Below are 26,205 nucleotides of genomic sequence, written 5' to 3'. Positions count from 1 at the left end.
CCGAATATTTCTGCATATATGATACGGTGCAGAAGCTAAAAAAATCTTACAAAAATTAATTACGTATTTATTTTAGCTATGGTGAACAGTATACATACTTAACATTGCTTATCGTTGTTATGGAGAGAGTCTGGGACCTCTAAAAGAATCGGAATTGATGGTTGTTTCATTATTTGTCTTATTTAAAGTTTTGTATACCTAACCTATATCAGGCGTCCACTGCTGGTCAATTACCGGTTTCGTACGCAGTTGAATTGCTGAGTATGATGCTAGTTTAACACTTTATTTCTCTAAGCGTTGTTTATTATGTAATATGGTGAGAATTCGATATTACTTAGAACAATGAATATTACAGTAGAAAAAAATATATATTTTTCAATTCTTATAAGTGAAAATTTCATAGTAATTATCCCGGGACACACGTTCCATAATCACAATTTTTAAGTTAGTCAAAAGGTGGAAACACATAGTATTCTTATAGACCAAAAAGTACGCAAGACATAGGCTTAATACTGCTTTATCGCGTTCACACAATTTCTCTCAATCTTTTCAACGACATTGATGCATATTTAAGAGCAGAAGAGTGAATACTTCGATCATCTGATATGATGGACTGTCACATACAGAAAACTGAATCATTTTACTGCATAATACGATAAGTTCTAGTTTCCAGTATAATGTAGTTTTAAAGCCTTAATTTAATACCAGATCATTCGCTTAACACTGCTGTCGAAGAAGTTGCCGCAGAGGCACGGCGAACTGTTAAGCAGAAGTGCACTGCACAATACACCGTAGAGTTAAAAAAAAGTCTTACAACTCACATTGTAGGATTGCATCATTTTTTTTTGCCAGTGCGAGTCTAATAAGACTGCAGGCGTGCTCAAGAATACAGGTATCATCATCTACAATTATTCACTAATTCTTAATTCCAGCTTCAACAAAATTGTATCATATCTCCTTTCAATAATCATCCCCATTTCAAAAACTAGGATACCACTTCTGTTTTTACTAGGTTCTTTAACGACACTATATCAACTACTGGGTTATTTAACGTCGATGAAATTGGTGATAGGGAGATGTTATTTGGCGAGATAAGGCTTAGGATTCGCCATAGATTACCTGACATTCTTGTAACGGTGTGGGAAAACCTCAGAAAATACCCAACTAAGTAATCAGTCCAAGCAGGAATCGATTTCACGCCCGAGCGCAACTCTGGATCATCAGACAAACATTCTACCGTTTGAGCTAGACTCCACTTGTGTTGCTTGTTACCGAAGACTATTTACTGATTTCCAGAGTAAGTAACAGAACCACCTCTCCACTATGTTTACGGTATATGGAATTGATAGCTGGAGAGGAATTCGTATTTGGCGGGTTGTGGAGCCGGCTTAGTCAATCTATTTTAAAAACAAACAATGATGAAATTTATAAACCAGAGCTTCATTATCAGCATATAATCTCACCATTAAGATTAGTAACATTATTAATGGGTTTTCACTTTAAATAAACGATCTTTGTTGTAAAAAAGAATGTTATTCACTAATCACAAATAACTTATATTGCAGATATAGGCAATACGTTTTGTCATAAACAATTTTATATTTAATGGTTGTTTAACCCTTAAATTGATAATGTATCCTATAGGATACAACAGGTTAATAGGCTATATGCTATAATTTTAATAGAACATTAGAAAAAAAAATTGGTAGGAAAATTAAAATTTGACAATACTATAATATTGTACAACATATAAAAATATGGACATTGCGATAGTTGTTTTTTACGGTCCGACAAGGTTTAATAAACTAATGTGAGAAATGAAGCTTTGCCAATTTAAGGGTTAAAGACACAGACTACTAGACAGTGGTCCTCTTCTTCAGTTTACACAGGGTCTGCACCTTCTGGCCATGGAGAGAAATATGATACCAATATCCGCCTATGGAATGCCATTGCACTAGTGAAAAAGAAAGTTTCTAAGCTGTTGAAGTGTGTTAACATCGTTGAAGTAAAGCTCGACCCTTCTTTCGATTAAATCCCAACGTGCTCAATGAAATTTAAGTCAGGAGACTATGCTGGCCAAGGCAACACTCGAAACCTGTCAGCACTAACCCATTCCTCTACATAATTGGCTACATGTGCACGAGATTGTCGTGCATTACGTCATTAAAGCGAACTCTGCCAACCGCTCTTGCAAATGGAAGCACTATTGGTTGTAGAATTGTGCTCAGATACGCCCTTGCACTTAAAGAGCCTTCGGCACAAAGGAGATCGGTTTTTCCACCAAGCATAACTCAGTCCGTATTATAGTACCTCCACTGAACTTGTGTACCTCCTGCTCATGGCGATGCAGTTCATAGTTACCAGGTTGTCTCCATATCCTTTGGCGACACGAATCTGGCCTCAGTCCAAATCTTGACTCATTCGTGACTAGTATAGAAGCCCATTATTTCTATGACTACTCAACACGTTGCTGTGCCCATTTTAGTCTCTACCACGATTTCTCCTCCTCTTTGCTGGAAACCTGAGAGGTCTTCGAGAAAGTAAGTTTGCTTCATGCCGACGATTCCTGATGGTTTGGGCATGAACAACAACACCATCTGTCTGTAACAAGCGAGATGCAAGGATTGGTAAAGTGACAGTCGGTTCTCGTTTGGTTTGTAGAACCAAATAGCTGTCTTGTACTGCAGTTGTTAACCGTCTAGGACCTGGATGTTGTGTTTTAGTGTTCCTGTTATTCGATATCTTTTGAATAAGAGACTTATGACGCTCATTATCAAAGGATTGCTTTTAAAGGCCAAAAGTAATTATAATGCGTAACTACTTTACACACAACCTACCACACGGAAAACATTTAATTTTTTCAGTTTTCCAAGAATTCACTTTCTTGGACTCATGGCCTTTTAACAAATTGCGATTCATATATACGGTATATGAAAGGAATTACATGATACTAGAACTTGATCCTTATAGATGTAAGTCTGAGTCGAGACAAGCATTCTAGAACGACGCTTTTATGTTGAAGTCCATGGAGACTTCGTTGGCCCCTTGCCAGGTCGATAGAGGCATTCATTGGCATTGACATCGAGTCTTCAAGACGCGTGTAGTGATTCCACTACGTCAGAAAAATAGGGCAACATGCATGGTGTGCCTCTGAAACCCCACGTCACTAGGAGATCATCTGCAGAATCTCAACGTCTTGTCACGGATCTCTACTGGTATAATACATCACAGTGTTGTCTTCGGCCCACATTTAGTGAAGGCCAACCACGCGATGAACGATAATTCAGAATATCTCTCAGTCCTACGTATATTCTTTTCCTGAACTAGTCTCTCCTATTTTTTCTGCTACCAATGCTGTCATCGTCGTCCTCATAATCATGATCATTATCATCATCACGATCATCATCATTGTTGTTATCTGTTTCTTCTATTTTCTTTGTTTCTTCGTCCTCGACATCAGGTCCTTTGTTTCATCTTCTGTTCTTATCTTTTCTTCCTCTTCGTACTCTTTTTCCATTTCCTTGTGTCTTTATTTCATTAGTTGTTCCTTATTTCCTTACTTTTGCCTCTATTTCCTTCTTTCTTTCCTATTCCATTCTTCTTTCCTTTCTTCCACAGTTACGAATTAGTCGCTTTGGTAGTTCAGCAGGCAGAACATTGGCTTACGATGACCGCGGACCCGAGTTCAAATGTCGGCGATTGGGTGCTGTATGTGTTAAAAAAAGCTAAGCTTGTGAGAGTTTTTCCGTCGTTATTTCACAATTCTCCATAATTCCCTTTTATTATCATTCCCGTCTAAAAATTAGGGTATCTCCTGTGTCTGCGTGGCACCGAATCGGTCGTCCGTCGTGGTGGATTCTAGAAAACTCATAGATCTGTATGACGGGGACATGAGAGCACATGTAGATCTGTGCGATATGGTAGACCAGGGGTGTTTATACCGATTTGAGGTACTATGGTGAGTGGTGAATTTAGTCTAACTCCATGTAGATAGTTCAATCGCAGGTGTGCAAAATGTTTATTTGGGCTGCATTGCTTAGGGTTGCCCCATGTGCCCATGATAATAAAAATAAAAAAAAATAATAATAATAGTAATAATAATAGTAATAATAATAATAATAATAATAATAATAATAATAATAATGTTTTATTTTCGCTGGCAGAGTTAAGGCCATAAGGCCTTCTCTTCCACTCAACCAGCCTTAATCAGTACAATACATATTTAAATTACGAATATTTACACTACACTTAAAAGGTTCTCCAGCAATATTCTTCAGTTAAGTTTTAACGACTAGTAGACTAAATATTTATTTAAATTTAGATAAACCTATAAGATAAAGTACCGTAGTAACTTAATTTATGAGCTAATTTAATTCAATAATTATAATTAAGCATCTCCATACTTCTACATCAGTGGTCGGCAAACATGACATCATATTAAATCCTACAGCTGGCAAAACAAACAACGGGGAAGGTGGAAGAAAAGAGGTATAAAAGAAGAAGTCGCGGGACACCTTCACTATTGCAAGTTTTGTGTGCGCAGAGACGGACAGTGAACATACAACTAAGAAAAAACTTTACGTGAATATATATTTCTTTATTTCTTTTCCATTTTTGTACGATTTGATTTCTTTTTTCTGTTGTTTTATACTCAATTTAAACATTAAGATGGATGTGTAATTAATTCATTCAAATTAGGAGCCAAGCTGCATATATCGTATTTTAACTGAGCAAAGAAATGTTCTTCTGTCATATGCGAAATTCTTTTTGATTTTGCAATGGATCCTGTCGTGTTTACCTGAAATCTGTTTATCATTATTTCTATCTGAAGTCATCAAATTATAATCCGGCAACCACTTTGGGTTTTACGAGTAATGTTTATCTCCTCTGATCGAACTACCAACACGATGTATGGAAAGCTTGGTGACGATGCTGTCATCTTCGAGCATCCAACCTTACTCCCAATTGTACTAACCCCAACTGGAGGGATGCCTCTTCCGTCCCAGGTCGTTGAGGTCTTTCTCCTTGTGACTCCGGAGATGGGCCTCTATATTAACCCCTGAAAGATAGGTGTTTCTTCCGCTCTCAGATAATGATGGTTATCTATGACTACCATTCTGGTCTGTAGTCCCTTGGAATTCTTCGCACACATCGTTGTACACTTCATTTATGATAGTTAAAGTCTAACATTATTTTGAATAACGGGAATAATTCCTTCAGCCAAATATAAGTACGTCGAAAATTAATAGCAGCACAACATATAATGTATAGGTTACAATCAGATCTTACTAGACAATTTGATGTAAAATGTCGCGTAATTCAGAAACCAACCATTTCGGGACCATTGTTAACAAACAATTTTCATTTTTAACACATGAGAAATCCAATTCTGAAATTTTTCCGTAGCCTATACATTTTAAACACCCTGTATGCTTAAACACAAAGTAAAACTGAAATGAAATTTTATCACAGCATTATGCTTCCAGGAAGAGACACTTGATGCATCCTGAAGCGTGAAGTCTGACTCTGCATGTGTCACAATAGTAACACCCACACACAAGTAAAGCTGCTTTTGTTTGTGAAATATTTCTGTACACAGTGACCACTGCATTCCCATGTTGCATTGTGCTGCATATACATAAATTGTTGCCACTCTGGACGTTCGCAGAGCCTACTATTATTCAGACTGGCCACACAGGGGATTACCGAACCGAGACAGTTAAAGAGGATGGTGCCCACACATGCACGACCGAGGAGAGAAAGCAGACTTCTGAGGAAAGCTCGTAGCGAAATTTCCTTTCGAATATAACTCCACAGTCATCTGGTGTAGGAACATATAAGAAATTCAATTTAATTAACTAATGACAGGGAAAGATAATGAATTAATGAATGATGAAATCATTATTAAACAAATAAGTAAATGAGATACAAAATGCAACAACGAAATACGGGAAAATGAAGGGGAAAGATAAAAGAAACAGGAAGCAAGAAATACAAAGGAAGCAGGAACTGAAAGGAAATACTTAGAAGGAAACAGATGTCATGAATGACACACATTATTTCGTAAGTTTCGTAACGATTCAGTTATGTTATCATGATACTAATGATATTTCATATTCCAATTAAATACATACAGAAATGAAATTATTCACTCCCCAAAACTAAGCTATCTTATATTACTTACAAACTGACAAATATATTCATGTAATTAATATTGTATAGATTCACGTAGCTTACCTATTCTATGTAGGGTCTACTATATTTTAATATAATAATATTGGATAGGTGAATTACAGCTGAAGGGTGGGACAAGTCTACAAAGATGAAGGAAGAAAGACACAGAAAAGAAGGAAGAAAAATAGAAAAGAAGGCGATAAAAAGAAAAAAGAGAAATAAAGAAAGAGAAAGAAATAAGAAATGAAAAGGAAATATAAAGGACGAAAAAATCAAAAAGAAAGAGGAAGGAAGAAGAATACAGGAAAGAAAGAGGAAGGAAGAAAAAAGGGAAATGAAACCGACGAAAAGAAAGCAGTGAAAGAAAGAAAAAGAAAGAAGAAAGAAAAATAAATGAAAAGGAAATATAAAGAATGAGGAAAAAAGAAATGGGATGCAAGAATAATAGAGGAAGAATAAAGAGGAATGAAGAAAAAAGAGAAAGATAGAGGAAGAAAGAAAATAAAAAAATAATAAGAAAAGAGAAACAGAAAGAGGGTAGAATAAAGAAAATAAAAAAGAAAGAGAAAGGAAGAAGAAAAGAGAAAAAAGGGGAAGTAAGAATACAAGAAAAAAGAAAGAAGAAGGAGGAAGAAAAGAAAGTAAGGAAAGAGGGAGAAAAAAAGAAACGAAATAAAGATGAAGGAAGAAGGAAGAGGTAAGAGAAATAAATATAAAAATTAAGAAAAAGCGAGAATATGGGAACGAAGATGGGAAGAAATGCACATGGAAGGAAAAAGATGGAAAGAGAAAGGAAGAAAAAGAGAAATTAAGGAGAAAAGAAAACTATGAAACAGAAAGGAATGAGAAAGAAATGTAAATAAAATGAAAAGAGAAAATATAAGAGAAGAAAAGAGAAAGACAAAAGAATAGATTACGAAGAGGAATAGGAAGAAGAGAGGATAAAGAGAGGAAAGAAAAAGGAACAAGAGAAGAGATAAGGAGAAGTAAGAATAGAGAAGAAATGAAGGCGAAAGAACTGAAATGGAAAGCGAAAGGAAGAATATAAAATACGGATAAAGAAAAAAGAGAAAAAGGAGATAAGAAAAAGAAATAAGAGAAAAGAAGAAAAAAGGGGATTTTTAAAAGAAGGAAAATAATAAATGAGAGAATTAGAAGGAAGAGCATAGAAAGAATTATAAAAACATATAAAAAGGAGGAGAATGTAAATCATAGAAAGAAAGAAATACAAGGAGAACGACGAATTGAGTGTAGGTTATTTGTGTGTGTGTCTATATGCCTATGTGTTACTGGGATAAAGAAATAAAGTAGAAAAAATGTACTACATATGTATAGCTATGTATATTTTTTTTTATTTCATACCGGTACTTCATTCTTGGAATGAGTGAAGTAACAAGTTTTGAATTTGCATTCAATTGTCTCCAGATTCCCTTTTCAGATATATAGTCTACTGTATTATAGAAAGTTGGAATTATGGTGACGAAACTCCTCCATTCTCTCATATTGATCTGCTTTGCTTCCAGCATTAACATCACTGCTTTAGCTTACAATACTGCACGAGATATGAACACCGTGAATGGGAAGAAACTCAGACCAGACATAAGACAAAGAGGATACGATTTCCGACTTGTCTGCCACGTAAGTAGCGCTGCACATGACGACACAGGGACAAAGGTAGGCTATTCTGTGATTGGGAGAAAGGCGACTTCTTCCTAGTTATTCACGATGTTTTAGGTGCATTGGAGCATATGTTTTAAATGTGAAAAATCTTTGTGCCCTTGTCATATATGTGTATACAACCTTCCTTTTCTACGGAATGACGAATTTTTTTAAGCTTTATAGGATTTTCAGATATTCTACTGGTAATTGTCATCCTTTATCAGTAAATTTTCTTCAAAGTTATCAGAAAAATCCTCTCCTATTCGTAACATTTTATCTAATAGAATTAAAGGTAAAAATGTAATATTTACTACAAGTAATTTTCACTGCAAATTAGTATCAGCATTCGTTTTCATGGTCTAATGATGACCATTCTTGCTTCTGGGCTCAAGATAAGCGGGATCGATTTCGGATGCTGATTTTTAATTAGAAATTTATTCAAGTGAGACTTCCCACGGAATGATAAAGACAATCCATATGTCTAATTTCGTCGCTTAACTATAAGTAAGAAATCCCGCTGATAATAATAATAAATATGAAAAATGCACAATTATGTTATGCCCAGGCTTGCCATAACTTCGCATTTACCCCAACATTGATTGGGAAAGGAGTAAGAATACGTCGATTTATAATTTTGCTGTTTAGAGCCATCTGTGTAATGATCCAGTCGTCAAACAATAAACTAAAGTTATCCCTGTTGCCGGCCTTGGTTAGGAGAGAGAAAGAGAAAGAGAAAGAGAAAGAGAAAGAGAAAGAGAAAGAGAAAGAGAAAGAGAGAAAGAGAAAGAGAGAAAGAGAGAGAGAAAGAGAAAGAGAGAGAAAGAGAGAGAGAAAGAGAGAGAGAGAGAAAAAGAGAAAGAGAGAGTGTGTGTGTGTGTGTGTGTGCGCGCGCGCGACTAATGCCTACCCACTTCACTTGCGTGATTCGGGTTCCACATACTGAGGATAAAAGGCAGGACTGTGACCCATTTTCAAATTGCACACCACTTCGGCGGGCCACGTTATGCATGATGTGTATCTGTATGAAGAGTTATGTCGTTTATTAGGGTGAGTGTATGTTAAGTGTTCGTGTAAGTGTAGTGTAGAGAATGGGTGTGGATGATGCTGAAGGTAAGGTAGGGAGAAGGGGAAACCCGGTGCCGGCACGTAGCCTACTCCTGTCGACTAGCACCAAGAAGGCGCCAGGCTTAACGTCACCATCCGACGGACGAATCATCATCAACAGTGACATATGCCTTCCCTTCATATGCACTGCGGAGAGGTTTGGGATTTAACCCAGGCATATTGGTGCACAATTTAGCGATTAGAAGTTGTGCACCGCCACCTCTCCTAGCCCCGAGATAGAAATTTTACGCTAGTCTGGAGGCAGACACGCTACCACAGAGCTAACTCGGCGGACGGATAGGGGAAAGTTAATAGCTTCTTTTTAAAGAAACGACATTAAAAGCAGTAGGCACTTCAATCGTACGTGACTGCCATCTATATCTTAAAGAAAAACTCTCTGGTACGCATTTCTGTCGGAGGCTGAGTCAACTCCAATATCACAGTGCAGCTGAAAGAATTATAAATTTATTTAACCAATGAATCCATGGAAACATTCATGACTACATCGGAAATCAAACCCGTACCTTTCGTGGCGCTTAACTATTACTCCACAGCGAACTTCAGATGTAAACATTTAACTTCGATATCAATTAAAAAAGAGTTAATCATTTACATATACATAAAATGCGCGTCATTACGAACCATCTAATGTGTTTTGAAAGTGGCAGAATTGTAAATTTACAAATTGAGCTTCACAGAGTTTTATTCCACTTAAAGTCATTGTGTTCTGTAAGATGATATATAGTTGAGAAATAAAACGAAATCTATTCAATGTTTTCGCAGAGACAACGAATTTTATAATAAAAATAACAAAGGAGGGGAAATCAGAGGTAAAACAAATCAAGAACTCGCGCATTCTCCAGTTCTTAAAGGGAATGTTGGGACTGTGGTAACAATTTATGAGATAACTGTCTCACTCGGAATATAACACTCCTCGATTTTGTGGGAAAATAGGACGAAACGTATTAAACTTATTAGGAGAAATCAAAGCATATGATTTCGAAATATTTTTATTATTTTATTTTCGAGGGAGTGTAACAGTCCGTAGTATGAGCTTGGTGGACCCGAGTCCATATCTGAAATTTTCCGAGTTCTTATGGATCTTTATGACTTAGAATCGGCTTATTGACGGTCTTATACCTAATAAAAGGAAGAATACGCTCTTGGAATCTGATACTTTTATCATAAAATGTTCTTTTTTTCAATGAACGACAATGATGTAAACCTCAGTTTAACAAAGCAAAATTATACAACATTCAAAGTTTCTGATTTGCAGACAGTATAAGTTGCACTCTACTATCTTTTTTCTTAATGCACTTATCTTCAACATGCAGTAGTTCAGTCACTTACCCGCAGTAACTCAGAGCGTAAACGTGACTTATAATGGAGCATTACTATAAAAAATTATCACGTCCGGGGTTCCAAATCTGACTACCTTATTCTTTATTTTCTTTCTTGTCACGTGACATTAAAAGCTCAAAATTATCGCAGTATTTATTACGAACAGTGACCTGCAGTAAGAGATACTACCACAATATAAATTTTGCTTCGGTTTGTATTAAACAGTAGGTTTTTATCTTGAGAAAGAAAAAGAACAAATAATATTAGACCCTTTAATCACTCGAAAATCGCCGTTGTTCTCTATCCAGAGATGTAGCCATATTGTTATTGAGAGAAAACAACAGATACTGAAGCGCAGAAAACTCCCACAGGATTTACTAACTTCCCTTAAACCATGCAAAAATTTGAGTATGTTATGGTGTGCTGTTACGCCAGAAGAATAATAGGGCCAATAATTTTTGAGACGACAATAAATGCAGAGAGGTAGCGCACACAAATATTCTCAAATTTCTTCTTGCTGTCAGGTAACGAGAGAGAATACAGACATTTTCAACAATATTTCGCCATAGCCCACACTGCTGACGATTGTCTGAACGATATAAGGGAGGTTTCTTGATGACAGAATTATTTCTAAAGATGTATGGCCCGCACGTTCGCCAGACCTTACCGTGTGCGACTATTAATACTTGGAAATACCTGAAAGAGCGAATCTACAGAAGTAACGCACACACTATCGATGAACTGAAAGACAATAAAAGAACAAGAATTACTAGAATTACTGAACAAGAATTTTTGCATGTCAATATAAATTTATCACAAGATGCAAGGCATGTCTGAATCAAGATGGCCATCACTTTCAGCAACTCTTATAACACAAGTCAGTTCTAATTACGCTATAAATTATAATTGTTTGCATGTTTTACATAATAAACGTAAAAATGAGAGGAAGTTATTTACTTACCTCATAGGTTAGTTTTCATCACACAATAAATCATAATTGTTTGCATGGTTTACATTATATATGTAAAATGAACCTAACGGTTACGGAGCGAAAATCTCGAGAACCAGGCGGAAATACGCTGCGTCACTTCCCGCGCTTCATAGGCCGAAAGTTAATCTGACCGCTCTGTAGTTAAAACTACTTATGAGTAATCAGAAGCGATTTCTTTCAAGCGAATATGTTGGAACAGTACCTCCCACAGTAAGGTACTTTACTAATAGAGAGAACAATAAAATCGACATTCCTTTATTATTTTAAATGTATGAGAAACTCTTCCATAATAAATGACAAAAAAATCTCACGTATACGTTCTGACTTCTCGCGGCTGCTTGACGCAGTTACGAATACAAAATGCATATAAGAAGGTGGCAGACTTTAACTTTAGCTGCCAAAACTCGGTAACTTATGAGTGTTGTGGGCTATGATGTGGACTTGCTCAGCTTCTTTTTAAATAATTAACTTCCATCCGGAAGAGAATGAATAAATAGATGATCCCTAAAGCATATAATATACTTGTAAGATAACATAAGCATTGGAGCTCATGAATGCAACTTAGAAGCGACATTAAAGCTGTTTATATATATTTGTTTATATTATGACAAGACCGAGTTTTTATAAATGAAAATCAGTAGGCAACACGCATAATTTTTAGATGTTGTCCTAAACTATATGAACTATTCAAGTAAGTACAACTTGAATTTGCATGCTGCAGTTTCTTTGAGAATCTAATTAAGATCAATTAATCCTACAGTGCATCTGATAAACCTATATCGGGAAATTAATCTGCACCTTATCCGATAGGTTCCCGTGAGTCCGCCAATAGGAGGGGATGTGTGCATGAGACATTGACACTGTATAGTTTGACTGTTATTGTCACCGACCACCGGCTGGCGACACACGCAGGGGACTGGCCTAGGGACGAGGGGATTGCCTGCTCGAAACTGGGTATGCAGTAAACCTCAAGCCTTGGTTTTTCTGAACCGGCGCGCGACGCATGCGAGGCACGTCTCTCACAAATCCGGACTACACGAGAGATAGTGAGTGATTTCTATAGCTGCGAGGTGCGAGTCTGCTCACCTCGTAGCTATAGAAACCACTCACTATCTCTCGTGTAGTCCGGATTTTTGCGAGACGGGTCTTGCATTTCGCATGCGTCGATTCAGAAAAACCGAGGCTTTTGTGTAGTCAGCAGTGTGAGTTGGGAATGCGCCTAGCTTGAGTGCAATGGATCGTAACAGAATGCAGTGCTGGGCCATAGTGTCCCCCTCCCGTAAATTCCATTCCATTGGCTGTTATTGAGTGCAGATTATTCGTTTTGTCAGTTGTGTGCGGCAAAGGTAATTAGATAATCGTTAAGGGAAAGCGTGTATGAAATAGGTTAAAAAAATTGCCGAAATCTTGTAATTTTATCCAAACGAAAAATATTGCGCGGTATATTTTATGCCAGGAACTAGAAGTTTTTGTTACATCACTTCAGAGCAAGTGTCATCATCATAGGTATTGTTGTCATTAATGGCAATTGTGTGTTAGTTCTATGTTTTGATGAAACGTTTCAATTGAACATTTCATTTTTAAAACAATAAAAGGATATCAAATTTTGCGTTTTGTTGAAAAAATACTTTCAGGGACATGAAGAAACTAAAAAGAATGTTATGGTGAAGCGCCAGTACGACCCGCAGTCATATTGGTAGAAATCAAAATCATCCCCTAAGAAACAAAACAAAACCAGAGCAAAGACAAGGTCATGCTGGAAATTGTTTTTACTAGGGCTCTAGTCCATTAAAAATTCATTCCGTATGGGTGTACCGTAACTAAAGAAAAGTAAGTCTAAATTCTTCGTTGCCTACGGATGTAGTGAGAAGGAAACATCCGGAAAAATGGGATATAAAACAGATGTTTCTTTTGCATGACAACACACCAGCACATCGATCGTCACTGGTCAACCAATTCCCTGCCAAGCACAAAAAAAAAACAGTTTTGGAACATCTGCCATATTATCCGGAACTCTCACAGCCTAACTTTTTTCTGTTTCCACGGCTCAAGAAAGTTCTGAATGGACAATGATTTGCAAGCACCTACAAAGTCATTGCAACTAAGACGAAGGCACTGAAAGTCGTCGAAAAATTATTTTCGGGAATGTTTCCAAATACTTTACAATTATTGGAAAATGCTTATGGGGCATTCCACATAATGTTAAGACATTTTATTAAATAACAGAGTAAAAAGTAAAAAAAAAATACAAAACAAAAACAACAAAAAGAAGAAGAAAAACGCAAATCACAATAATTTAACTTTAATTTTTCTCATGTAACGCATGTAACAGCGAGAAACCCGCAATTATTGATTTCTGCAGCACCAAAATCCTCTCTTTATATTTCGCAAAATAAAGAAGTGAAAATCCATTTCACACTTGTTTTAAGTAACTAAATATTAACTTTGTTCCCTTTTGTAGCGTTCATTTATGCGCTCTTACAAGACTTGTCTAAATTATAAGTGTACCGCAGTCACTGTTAGCGAAGTAATAAACACGCTCGAACTTGCTCACACGAAAGAGACATCTTAGTGCGGTGACCTGCGCCAGCTAGGCCAGTAACACAATTTATAGCGGAGGAGATTATCGGTGTAGATGAGCTCGCGTAATTCAAAACAAGAGGTGAGATTGCAATTTACGAGAGATTACTCTGTACTTATGCTGCCGTCCCTCGCAACCACGAAACCGCCTAACGGCTCTATTACCAGATGGACGTCCATTACCAGAGCGAAAAGCGCCCTATTCATATTAAATGTTAATCACGCTGATTCGCGGGTTGCGTTTTATTTGTCGCTTGCACAGGTTGATTCAGTGGTTGTGAGCTCAAATTTCAAACATTTGTAAAAGTAATTAGGAATAAAATTTTAAAATTGTCTGAAATGTAAATATGTAATAAATATTATAACAAAATACCACAGTTTGTTACTCATTAAAAACTGAAAATTACATTTCATAAAGACACATGTGACATACATATTACAAAACAAACATTATTACTGATGAGTGTATTTCAAATGAAAATCTGTTAACAGACATTAACAAAAACTTACTTTTGATTGACATTGTTAATTCGTTATACCCAAGAACAAAATTAAAAACACCGAGCTAGTTGACTCAGACGGTAACGTTTCAAATTCGCATTCGGGAGGTCCTGGATTCAAACCCAGTGGTTGGCCAATCTAACTGGGGTATTTCATGGTTTCCCCTCAGTCACAAAGGCGATTGCTGGATTGAAACTTTACATACCTTGATTCATCACAGCCTCAGTCACCAATATCAAAAACATTAATCAAAATCTACAATCAGTTACAAGTCATCTAAAACACACAATAGAGACAGGAATTCAACATTAGTAACAACGGTCTACTGCAATACCCCTAGATCACGAACATGTAATACGACCACAGATGTTAAAATGTGTATAGACTATATTATAAACTTAACAAGAAATTAAAATCTGGAAAATGTGACAAATATTTGGAGATTGTTGATAAAATCAAAGATATGTAGTACCAAGAGAAGATTTCTATAATTCAACAGTAATAAGAACTCTGGATGAAATTCTCAGTATCTCAAGAAAATATCTTGAAAGCTGGATATCATTTACACGATAAATATTAAACAATGCCAGAAACATGTATTGCTATGAAGGCTTTAATGAAATCTGATGAAAATGTTTGCAATTTTTTTCCTGTTATTTTCTCTAAAACATGGACCAGAAGATTAAATTGGGCAGAATATGTTATACAATATGTTATACGTATGGATGACTCTAGCAGCGCAAAACGACTACATATGAACACTTTTAACAACACAAGGCCATTGGGAAGACCTCGATGTATATGGTAAGATGAAATTAAGAAGGAATGCATGGAAATAGGAATTACCAATTGGGAGGAACTAGCAAAAGACAGAACAGAGTGGAATCGTTTTGTGAAATTGACATGGAGTGGACATGTTCCATAATGTCCTTTGAGTGATTGATTGATTGATTATTTTCTCTATCTAAATAGCCTATAATACCAATTGTATAAGTATTGTATTTATTAACATTCCATGGTATTCGCACATTGCTTTAAAGCTAGAATATAGAACAAGTCAAAAAACTTAGTACTACTATAAAGTCTTAATTTATAGTCACAATCTAATTGAAATATATACAGAAGAGGTTTAAAATATATATGTAGTCTACTAGTGCAACACAAAGTTTTAGTATCAATTTCATGAAGCGTTGTTGAATGTCATGAATTCACCTACAGATAGAAGGCGTGAGAAATTAGATACTTATTTAATTTGGCCCTAAATAATCTTATGTTTTGAGTTTCATTTTTTATATCCATAGGCAGGCTATTAACAATTTTTACTGCCATATAAGGCACTCCTTTTTGATAGCACGATAGACGTGCCGATGGAGTATGAAAGTCATTTTTACGCTATTTATGCTATGAACTGTTGAATTAGATACAAAATTTTCACGATTACATATGAGGAAGATTATTAATGACTATTACACTCTTACTACGTCATACTGCTTTTGACCAATAAAATGGTACGAAAGGACGTATTTCAACCAATCATGGCTGCTTATCGCACAATTTTATCGCGTCCCTAGCATTTGTTTAATTTTATCGCGTCCCTAGCATTTGTTTCTTTGTTTGCCAACATTTGAAACTGCGCTGGTCTGGACGTCAAAAAATATTATATATAAATATAAATATAAATATAAATAAATATATATATATATATATATATATATATATATATATATAAAATTACAAACCACTCCGGTCGATGCACAGCAGTTTCAAATATGACTCGCATTGGCATTCAAGAACAAGAATTAATAAAAATCACTGCTCATACCTATGCATCTTCTGAAATCCGATTTACAAATAAATGAAAAGCACCATTCGGAAATCCTGAATAAGTTGAATACACCATGCAGGCCTAAATCAACGAGTTCCACTTCTATTACGCACACGTCCAATATAACATCAATTGAATCACCAACCACATTCAAATTTGAAAATTGTACATTCAATAATTATTCCTTTTAAAATTATTCATGTTTATTTTTTTATGTCATCGTCGTTAATTAAAACTTTTCTAACACTTGTGTAAATTATTTAGGTTATGTTATAGCTTCTGCTATATGATATTATGGATAGTCACGTATCAGAGATTGTTTAATACTAAGATTTATTGAAAATCATCTGTCAAATGACGTTGATTACTCGGAACCGGATAATTGAAGTGAAATGCAAATGTTTTAATAAAAATGAAACTGAATCAACAATGCCTTCTTGACTAGTAACAGTCCACAGAATTCAATGATGATTCCATAGTTGGCACAACTGATACCGGTAACAAGAAAACATAATCATAAAACACTACTGCCATCTAGCGTAATGTTGAGATGATATAATAATAATAATAATAATAATAATAATAATAATAATAATAATAATAATACTTATTTGTCAGAAACCAGTGTACAAGGCCTGGATATGACATCGTCAGATTCGATAGTTGATACATTTGAAGACAGTTGTATTTTCGTAAGCCAATTAATATTTTATTGTATTGGAGTACTTTGTTACTTCTAATCTTTATATACTTTCTTCTAATCATGTAATAGTCAATTAAATCCCACTCGAGTTTTGATTTTCTCTAGATAAATCTGCTCGTGTTCCATTCGCAGATTTATCGATAAGATCAAAACGTCTAGTGAGATTACTGTTGAAAAAATATACTGACAAGTCATGGGCATTTTTTGTAGTTTTTTTAAAACAGTCCTACGCGATTCCCTAGATTTGGCACCTACTATTATCCTAATTACTCTTTTTTGTAGTAGGATTATACTGTTACCATCTGTGGAATTTTCCCAGAATAGGTATTATTCCAAAACTCATTAAATAATCCGTGGCGGGCGCTACAGCTCACGGAGGGTCAAGACCGACCAGCCGGCTGCTGGCCTCACGGCCACGCCGAAGCAGAGGTGGACGATCAATGGAGGTATCGTGTGGTTAGCAGCCGTTATGGCTGGTTTGCGTAACCGGATTTCGCTACCTATCATAGCTACCCAAGTGCATCACGATGCTGGGTGGGCACCGGTCCCATACACTGGCCGAAATTTCATGAGAAAATTTCTTCCCCCATGAGGACTCGAACCAGCGCGCATTCCGTAACGCGAGTCCAAGGCAGGATGCCTTAGACCACGACGCCACGGCGCGGAACTCCAAAACTCATTATCGAGTGGAAGTATGCAAAGTATACATCTTGATTACACAACTTTTAACACTGTATCACTTCGGAATATGTATAATAAGGCTTTCTTGTGTTAAATTCTAACGTACCTTGTTTACATGTTTCGATCTCTTATGTGTCATCCTCAGAACTGGTAGTTGTTGTTCTTGGTGCCTCTTGTTTTGTTTCCTGTGAGGGTGTGTTCTTGTGGTGTAATGTAGAGTCAAAGAATGTGTGTGTTCTGAAATAAGTTGTGTGTTGAGAATTTCGTTGGGGTGTGTTTTCGTGTGTCTGTATATTTCATATTGTTCTAGTGTGTTTAGTTTCTGTTTTTTTTTTTTTTGGTTGGATGTGTAGTATTTCTATGTTTGTGTTGATGTATCTGTAGGTGTGGTTAGCATTTGTGATGTGTTCTGCATATGTGGAGGTGATTTGTGATTTTGTTATGGCTGTGATGTGTTCTTTGTAACGTGTTTGAAATGATCTGCCTGTCTGTCCTATGTACGAGTAGAAGTTGTTGCAGGTGTTACATTTGAGTTTGTATACGCCTGTGTAGTTGTATTTGTTTGTTTGTGTTGTTTGTGTGTTGAGATGTTTTTGTAGAGTGTTATTTGTTCTGTGTGCGATGTTGTAATTTAATTTCTTGAATGAGGTTGCAATTTTGTGTGTTTTTGTTTTCGTAGGTTAGTGTGATGTATTTTTTGTGTTCTTGTGTTTGTGTTGTATTCTTATGTTTTTTGTGGTTATGTTTTGTTTTTCTTATTATCTTGTCTATTATGTTGGGGTTGTATCCGTTTTCTTGTGCTGTGTATTTGATTGTGTTTAGTTTTTCGTTGTAATCTTGTTGGTTCATTGGTATGTTGAGCAGTCTGTGTACCATTGTTCGGAATGCAGCTCGTGTTGTGTTGGGTGGTTAGATGTGTTGTGGGGTTTCTGTATACTTTGAATGTGTGTTTGGGTATACACTACACATTAGAAATTGCCTTCTCTTCATAGTGCATTTATTGTTATTGTTGGAACTTTTTTCCACTACACTAGCACTACTGCTTTCATTGTAATTTGTTATTATTATGATCTCCATCCTATCCTCTTATCATTGTGACTTCTATGTATATACTGTAGTTATCTTCCCCGTAGATGATGGATCGGCCTTTCTCAACTTTATGACTGATAGAGATGATATTCTTTGCCTCTCGATCAGTACACTTCTATTTTCCCTGTCTTCTTACACTTGAACTCTAACTCTCTTAAAATACTTTTTAAACTAGTGCCCCCCAAATCAATGATGTGTGATTTCACGTAGAATGGGTAATAACTTCGAAATTGTAAGAGAAAGTTTGTGCAAAAGATAGAATTCGTGAATCGTTCGTTGTATCACGCATTTCTCAAAGTCATCAATATTAATAGAGTTCTCTTGCCACCTACCGTTTTCTTCCTGATGCACTCATTGATGTTTCTTCATCTCCATGTTATTTCTGTTCAGGCAAAACCCTCTTCACCTTTGTTAGACAGACGTTTCCTTCTGCTATTCTGCTCACTTCTCCATAAAATTGTATACATTAAGAACGATCTCCCTTATTCATCCCCTGCTATATTTTAGTTTAAAAAGTATCGTCGGCATCTCAACTACAGGTCAATTTCTTCTAAGCAACTGGACATACTTTTGTTTAGTGTCGTTGCTCCTCCTCCGTCTACCCCAGCCAATTGCTCCCTGCAGAGTACCACCATCATAAAGGCTCGTTTGCTAACTTTTTCTTTTCTCACAAGTGCCAAAAAGATCTGCGATATCTGAATGAACAATAGTAATAATGAGTGTAGTGGTGGTAGTAATAGTGGTAATGTGATGGTGATTGTAATATTGGTAGTAATAATGGTTGTGGTAGTAGGGATAGCACAGGTACTAATTATGGTAGCAGTGTTAATGAAAACGGTGGTAATAGTGGTGTTTGTAGTAATAGTGGTGGCTGCAATGGTAGTAGTTTAGTTGTTTTATGTACGTAGATATAATAAATTATACTACGAAGGTGTCAGAAGAAACTGTAATCCTCAGAGAAAACCGTCTCCGCCACCATGTCTGTCTCCCATAAATTCGCCAAGTATGAGAATGTCTGGCGTGGAGATGCATTAGAGAAATGAGATGTAAGCCATTAGAAGTATTCCTGAACTCAGTTTTGTTGGCACAACCGATATTGTAACTTGGAGCTATGACTGTAAATATCGCATGACATATCTGTAACCAGTTTAATATCATTGAACACATCTAGAGTACAAATACCTGGAGGACCTGAAGTATGCTATGAAATATTCCATTTCAACAATAAAAAGTCATTGCGCATTATAAACATGCACTTCGAAACATTTCATTGGTATGGCATTATTGGATCAGCTGTCGCGTAAGTTGCCAACGCTCGGAAGTAATTAAAATTCTCCAACACAGAAAATCAAGTAAACTGTGTTCATTACAGGAACAAAGCTAAAATTTCAGACGTAGGTAGAATATAACCTCTTTGAACAAAGAGATTCACAGGAATTTAAATCCTTTGTTCGCGTTTCCTGGCTGGTTTTATTCTTTTTGTATAACTAGAGAACGATTGGAGTGCCCAAACTAATTTTTTAAAGTGCACGAATATCCGACCCTAGAGAGGGAAGTGAGAGTCACATACAGTAATGCTACATTGATACAGCTCCCCATTTATTTGCTATAGAAACTCATCAGATCTGCAGGAGAAGAGCTTAGACCACGTGCGACAATACCAGCGCTACGCCTCGAACTACTGTAGCTCAGTAACGGCCTCACGCTGGGAATGCAGTACAATCTTAGCGTGTAATCGACAACTCTTCTTTTATAGCCTAGATCTAGGCTCACAGGCTTGTTTGCGAACTACAGCAAATTAATTTCTAACACAGATTATATGTTATTCTTCAAACCGCCACGTGGCAAACCGGCACGTGGAGTATAAAAAGGTTAAAGTAGATACAGCCAGCCGAAGTAATATTTTAAGACTTGTGACAGGGTTACAACAACCAGAAGATAAGGAAACATACTAAACGAGGGATGGATACAATGTTCTCACGCGAGCGTTGTATACACCAGGCCTGTAGAACCCGTAAGCAGGGGAAATATAACGTCAGCCTCACTCCATTTCTATTGGGGATGATCGACTTCCGCGTAGAGTTGTTTACATTCTTTTGCCCGTGCAAGTGGTGGTACTGTAATTTTCAAAAAGGATTGTAATAAATTCATTGTATTTATAATGCGCTATCTCGTTTAAAGGTTTACAATTATGCTAGATTTCCTGTCGGTAGTTTCTTTGAGATTTCTTTGCACCTAGCCTGCTTTAGATTTTCGAAAACTTTCCTCCTACCATCACCTTCGGAAACAAATTTATAGCATGTAAGTAATGAACATTGAAAGTCATTAATTTCAATTCAAAATGAACACAATGAGTGACGTCCTTAATCTAACAGTATATAAATAGATAATCAATATATAGTTCGTTATAATGAACTTACCCGAAAGTTTGTGCATCCCATAATTATTCTTAATATGGGCTTTATTGAAACGTGGTTTAATATTGAAAATAATGACGAGTAGAAATAAATTGGATGGGACACAGTAAACAAGCAATTCTTTCGTCTTCAGCAACAAAATAATCATATTCCCATTTCCTTTGCAAGTAGTATTTCTTCACGGATTTAAATTTTGCCAAGTTTTTATTTAGGGGAAAGTTGCCGAATTTGGACCGTTGCCTAAATTGGACCGCAGTTGTATTTCCATATATAGAAGTATTTCAAACATTTCAGTTTGCACCACTGCTTGCTGACGCCCCCTAAGGTACTCATCTTGAAGTTTAGTGAGCTACAACCATCTTAGCGAATAGGATTGCCGTTAATGTGTTTTGGTGTTTTCTCTTACAATTTTTACGCTACGTATCTTAAGCTTCTATATACAGTAGGAGTAAGTAATAACAATTTCTATACTATACGTTACAATTATTTTTCATTAGCTACTATCTGCGTGTTTTAAAACTAGTTTTTAATTTCATGTGAATGTTTGGTGTCGTCTGTTTGCATAAGTGAACAAGTTGCATAGGTTGGACCTCTGCGCGTTGCCTGGATTGGACTGGTCCAATTTAGGAAACTGTTAGTATTTTTTTTTCAACATTAATATAAAGCATTATATTATGGTCAACGTTAAGTAAAAGTAGTATATTGGGGGATTCTGTGTCTTTATGTTTCCAAGATGTCAAAAAGGGGAACCTACCAGAAATGAAATGATACTTTAAAGATGGCGGTAGCAGCATAAAGGAATGGTGACTATGGACTCAACGAGTGTGCTCGCGTGTATGGAGTGCCATAGACTACAGCAAAGATATATACTGATTGCAAAAACGCTTTCCAATGAAGTCATTCGGAAGGCAAGCAACCTTCAATTGAGATATGGACAAAATTATTGCCCACCACATTCTCTTGTTTGAAGAAAGGTTTTATGGGTTGACAATCAAAGATATGCAGAAGCTTGCTTTTGATGTCGCAGGAAAATATTATGCTCCCTACACTTGTAGCAAGGAGAAAAAAATGGCCGGAAAGAAGTGGTTCTGTGCTTCTATAAAGCGAAACTCAAAACTTTCTTTTCGTCACCCAGTAGGAGCATAAATGGCCCGAGCTAAGGGGTTCAATAGGGACAGTGTTATCCAGTTTTCCGATCCGCTGAAAAAAAAAACTGTCGATGAGAATGGTACCACAGCAAATGCTGTGTTCAACGTTGACGAATCTGGATTTACAACGGTGCAAAAGAGGCAACAGAAAGTTACAGCTCAGAAAGAGAAACACCAAGTTGGAGCCGTAAGTGGTGAAAGAGGTTTAAACACCACAGTAGTCTGTGTTGTCAATGCGGCGGGGTTCTTTTTACTGCCACTGGTAACTTTCAAACGCAAGAGGAAATCATGTCACCTTTTTATTTTTTATGTCTACTACGTTTCCTTATTCACAGGAGTTTCGTAGCCAAACAGGGACTTTCCAATTCTGTGTAACATTTTTGCATTTTTTTTTCTATGAGCCTTCCTGTAATTTTGAAATAGGCTATGTAACCGAGACAAGCAACAAATATAAAACTAATTCAGTGCAAAGAGAAATATTCTGAGTGTAACAATCAGCCTGGATGCAATAGTGTTTCTGTAATTAATTTATCTTGTTTTTCTTTAATCTTTCATCAAAGTTCAGAGAATTGTGTAACTTCTTTCACCAAATGTTAATACCTGATACATTTTTAATGTAAAATTTGGTGAATTGAACATATTTATAATAAATACCCTTCTTCCACTTATTTGTTTACTATTACTAATGTATTTTCGCGAGGTCGAAATTGGGACACTAAGAGTCCAAATTAGGCAACCGGTTTCCCAATTTGGACCATTTCCATGATTTTGGTTTTACCTTTTTATATTTATTAGGAATTCTATAATTTAAAATATAACACTATAGGATGAAAGTACATAGAATGTAGAATGTACTAGAACATATTTTGATTTAATTTATTCATTATTAAAGAAATGGGATTAAAAAACAAAAAACTGGTCCAATATAGGCAACCTTCCCCTATTTATTTATTTATTTATTTATTTATTTATTTATTTATTTATTTATTTATTTATTTATTTAGCTCGAGTGCGTTACAATATTGAACGACAGCATTGACATCCGGTCACATAGCTACCACTCACTTATCAACGTACAATTTATTTATCGTCCTATTACTAGTAAAACCAGTTAAGACCATTAATGCAAGTTTTGTAAAAAGAGGAATTAAATATTTATTAATGCATGAAAAATCATAATAAATTCTTCAAATAAAGTAATTGGTTTGTTGTCTGCATGCAACATTTCGGAGTTAATTCCATTTTAATAGAATACAGAGCACGGAAAGACAAGTTGGAGACTGTACTTAACTTATTTTACACGAAATGTGGACTTAATCGGCTTTTCTAGTAATAGGACGATATATACATAGGTAGATTTTCTTACATTATATGCACACATACATTTTTAAATTTATTTTAGATGTCTTTTAACCTATTTATTTCCCTCATTCATTTCTGTCTTACTTTCTAAAGGTATGTTCCTAAGGATCTTATTACCTGTTCATTTGTAATTCTTGATAGCGTATTGCATACCTGCCGCCGCGAGAATGAATGTTGATGCAGCCGAGCGTAACTAGAACTCCATGACCGCACTGGTAGAAAAGGTATGCTGTTCTGCAGTTGGTTCCCAAACAAAATATCAACAACGTGAGTTGGTTCCCCATGTTCAAATATCATCAACGAGAGTTGGTTCCCCATGTTCAAATATCCAAGGCTGTGATTTTGTAGCAGGCTGTGTGGTACATGGATGTTAATCGATCATGTAGCAGAGCAGTTGTTATTGCCTATAACGCCACCTGTAATCGATCATGACCCGTGACTCCATCTACACTGTGTGGGACATGGATGTTAATCGATCATAAGTTACAGTGGCAGTGGAAGTACAAGACAGCTGTATTACACTTAATTTCAAATTTTTACCAGTACAGAAATAAAATTGTGAAGTTATTCGACGCAGCGTGTCCGCCAAACACAAAACATTTTTAACCTACCTACTACTGTAGACAGTAGTTGATAGTCCTAAGTCTGTATAAAATGGGAAGGGAAATGTTTTCTGTCTTGATCTAGCTCGGGAACCAATTGCAGTACACAGGAGGAATCAACCTGGAACCAACTCGAGTATAGCTCTGGGACGAACTGGGAACTAATTCACAGATTTGGGAACCAATTCTAGTACAGCCAAAAGGTAGGTGGGTAAAGTAGGGGTATTAAGGCTCTGAGGAGCTACAGTTCTGCAGGTATGGTTTACACCATCCCTCCATTTCTCCCTCCACAAATATTCTGTCTGCGTGTACATACAGCAAGCAGAGGTTAAACTCGGTACCATAGCGTTCTAATCAGGGGTGTGTAAAGTTGTGCAATATGGTGAATAAACTGTAGATTTCATTTTAATTTCCAAAAAATATGAGGACAGATTATTTTTTTTATTATGAATGTAAATTTTAATGCCTCAACATTATTTACGCAACAAGTGGATAATCTTGATGATTATGGCACGAGTGAATGTTGCTGATAAGTTCTTGATGTAACAACTTAAAGGTCTAGGTCGTTTGCTACAACTTATTGAATAAAACTGTGTTCTTCAGTTGAGAATGAACATGTTTTATGACACATTGTGCAATAAAAGCTTTTGTTTTCACGTTCTCTCGTTCACACGAGTTCAGTAGGTAGCCACAGGCTTTGGAGATTAACCAACATATTACAACACACCTGCACGTGGGAACACAAAGCCGAGTTAGTCAGTGTCACAAAACATTCCATTTTTAAACCGCGCTTTACAAATAGGCCTACTGTAATAGTTACGCAGAGGTTTGTGTACATGTGGACATTTTTATTGGATGTGAAAAGCGAAAACATTTACAACTTTGTGTACCTTGAACTTAAAAGTACGTCACTGTAATTAGGTAGCAATTGTTTATGTAGCGCTATAGATTAACTTAAAGTGACTATCCTTGATTCTTCTTCTCAAGTCCACCGTACCTACCATACTTCAGTGTTGACGTAAACTGTATAGATTCCTATGATTAATTCACCCTTGGAACGTTCGTCTTAAGAATAATAATTAGCTGGTATCGTGGAAGAATTATCCGGTATGTTTCTTCTTGTTCACTGCTTTCTACATTATGGTAAAGACAATAATTGTGAATCATAAATATGGAGGATTTCCGATAGGGTCGCATGTGAAGGGTGCAGAAATCAATGTGCAGTTAGACACTGATGTTAGACCATTATGTCTTCTCCCAGCTTTGGCTTGGGCGAGAAATGACCGGAAAATTTTACTTGAAGCACTCTCATACAAGGACAGGTTTCTTTTACCTGCCGTAAATATACGACACAGGCCCCTCAGCTTCATATATTTTATCGAGCTTAAAAATTCATCTTCGAACGCTTTCTAATCTACGTTATTATGACAAGACGCGAGTACTGTAACCTAAGTAGGCCTATTCAAAGAAAAACGTCCCCAATACAGCCTTTGTTCACTGTAAGTCTCATGTGAAACCTCCAAGCCTTGATCTATAGTTGCGCTCAAACCTCCTGACGTTTGCAGGTGTTTCCGCTTATCGGCGATAGCCAATAGCGGCAGTGCTGCGTTGCAACATATGGGCACGCAGGCTCGCCTCATACTCGCCGCTTAGAAAGTCTCGAAATCAAATAACAAGTGCGCTCGGAAAATTGGTATAGGGACCCCGCATGTATATATGATAAATGTTTAATATTTTCTGAACACACAGAAACAAAAATCATATTTCTACCCCCAGTGGTTCCAATTTTATGGGTTAATACAATAAAACCCTGATAAGACGCTGTTAAAGGACGGCGTGTAAACCGCGTATTAACCGGGAATATTAATTTTGACTTATATACAATATCTATTAGGATTATTCTTTTTTCAAATACATGATTCATGAAAGGTATTACAGTATTACTCCATTATGTAATTACTGTACTGTACACTGTACTGAACACTGTACTGTACTATACTGTAAATTAATCAGAATATGAGTAGCAAA

The sequence above is a fragment of the Periplaneta americana genome, chromosome 4, assembly GCF_040183065.1.
Source record: "Periplaneta americana isolate PAMFEO1 chromosome 4, P.americana_PAMFEO1_priV1, whole genome shotgun sequence".
Classification (NCBI taxonomy): domain Eukaryota; kingdom Metazoa; phylum Arthropoda; class Insecta; order Blattodea; family Blattidae; genus Periplaneta; species Periplaneta americana.
Note: the sequence above shows the minus strand (reverse complement) of the source record.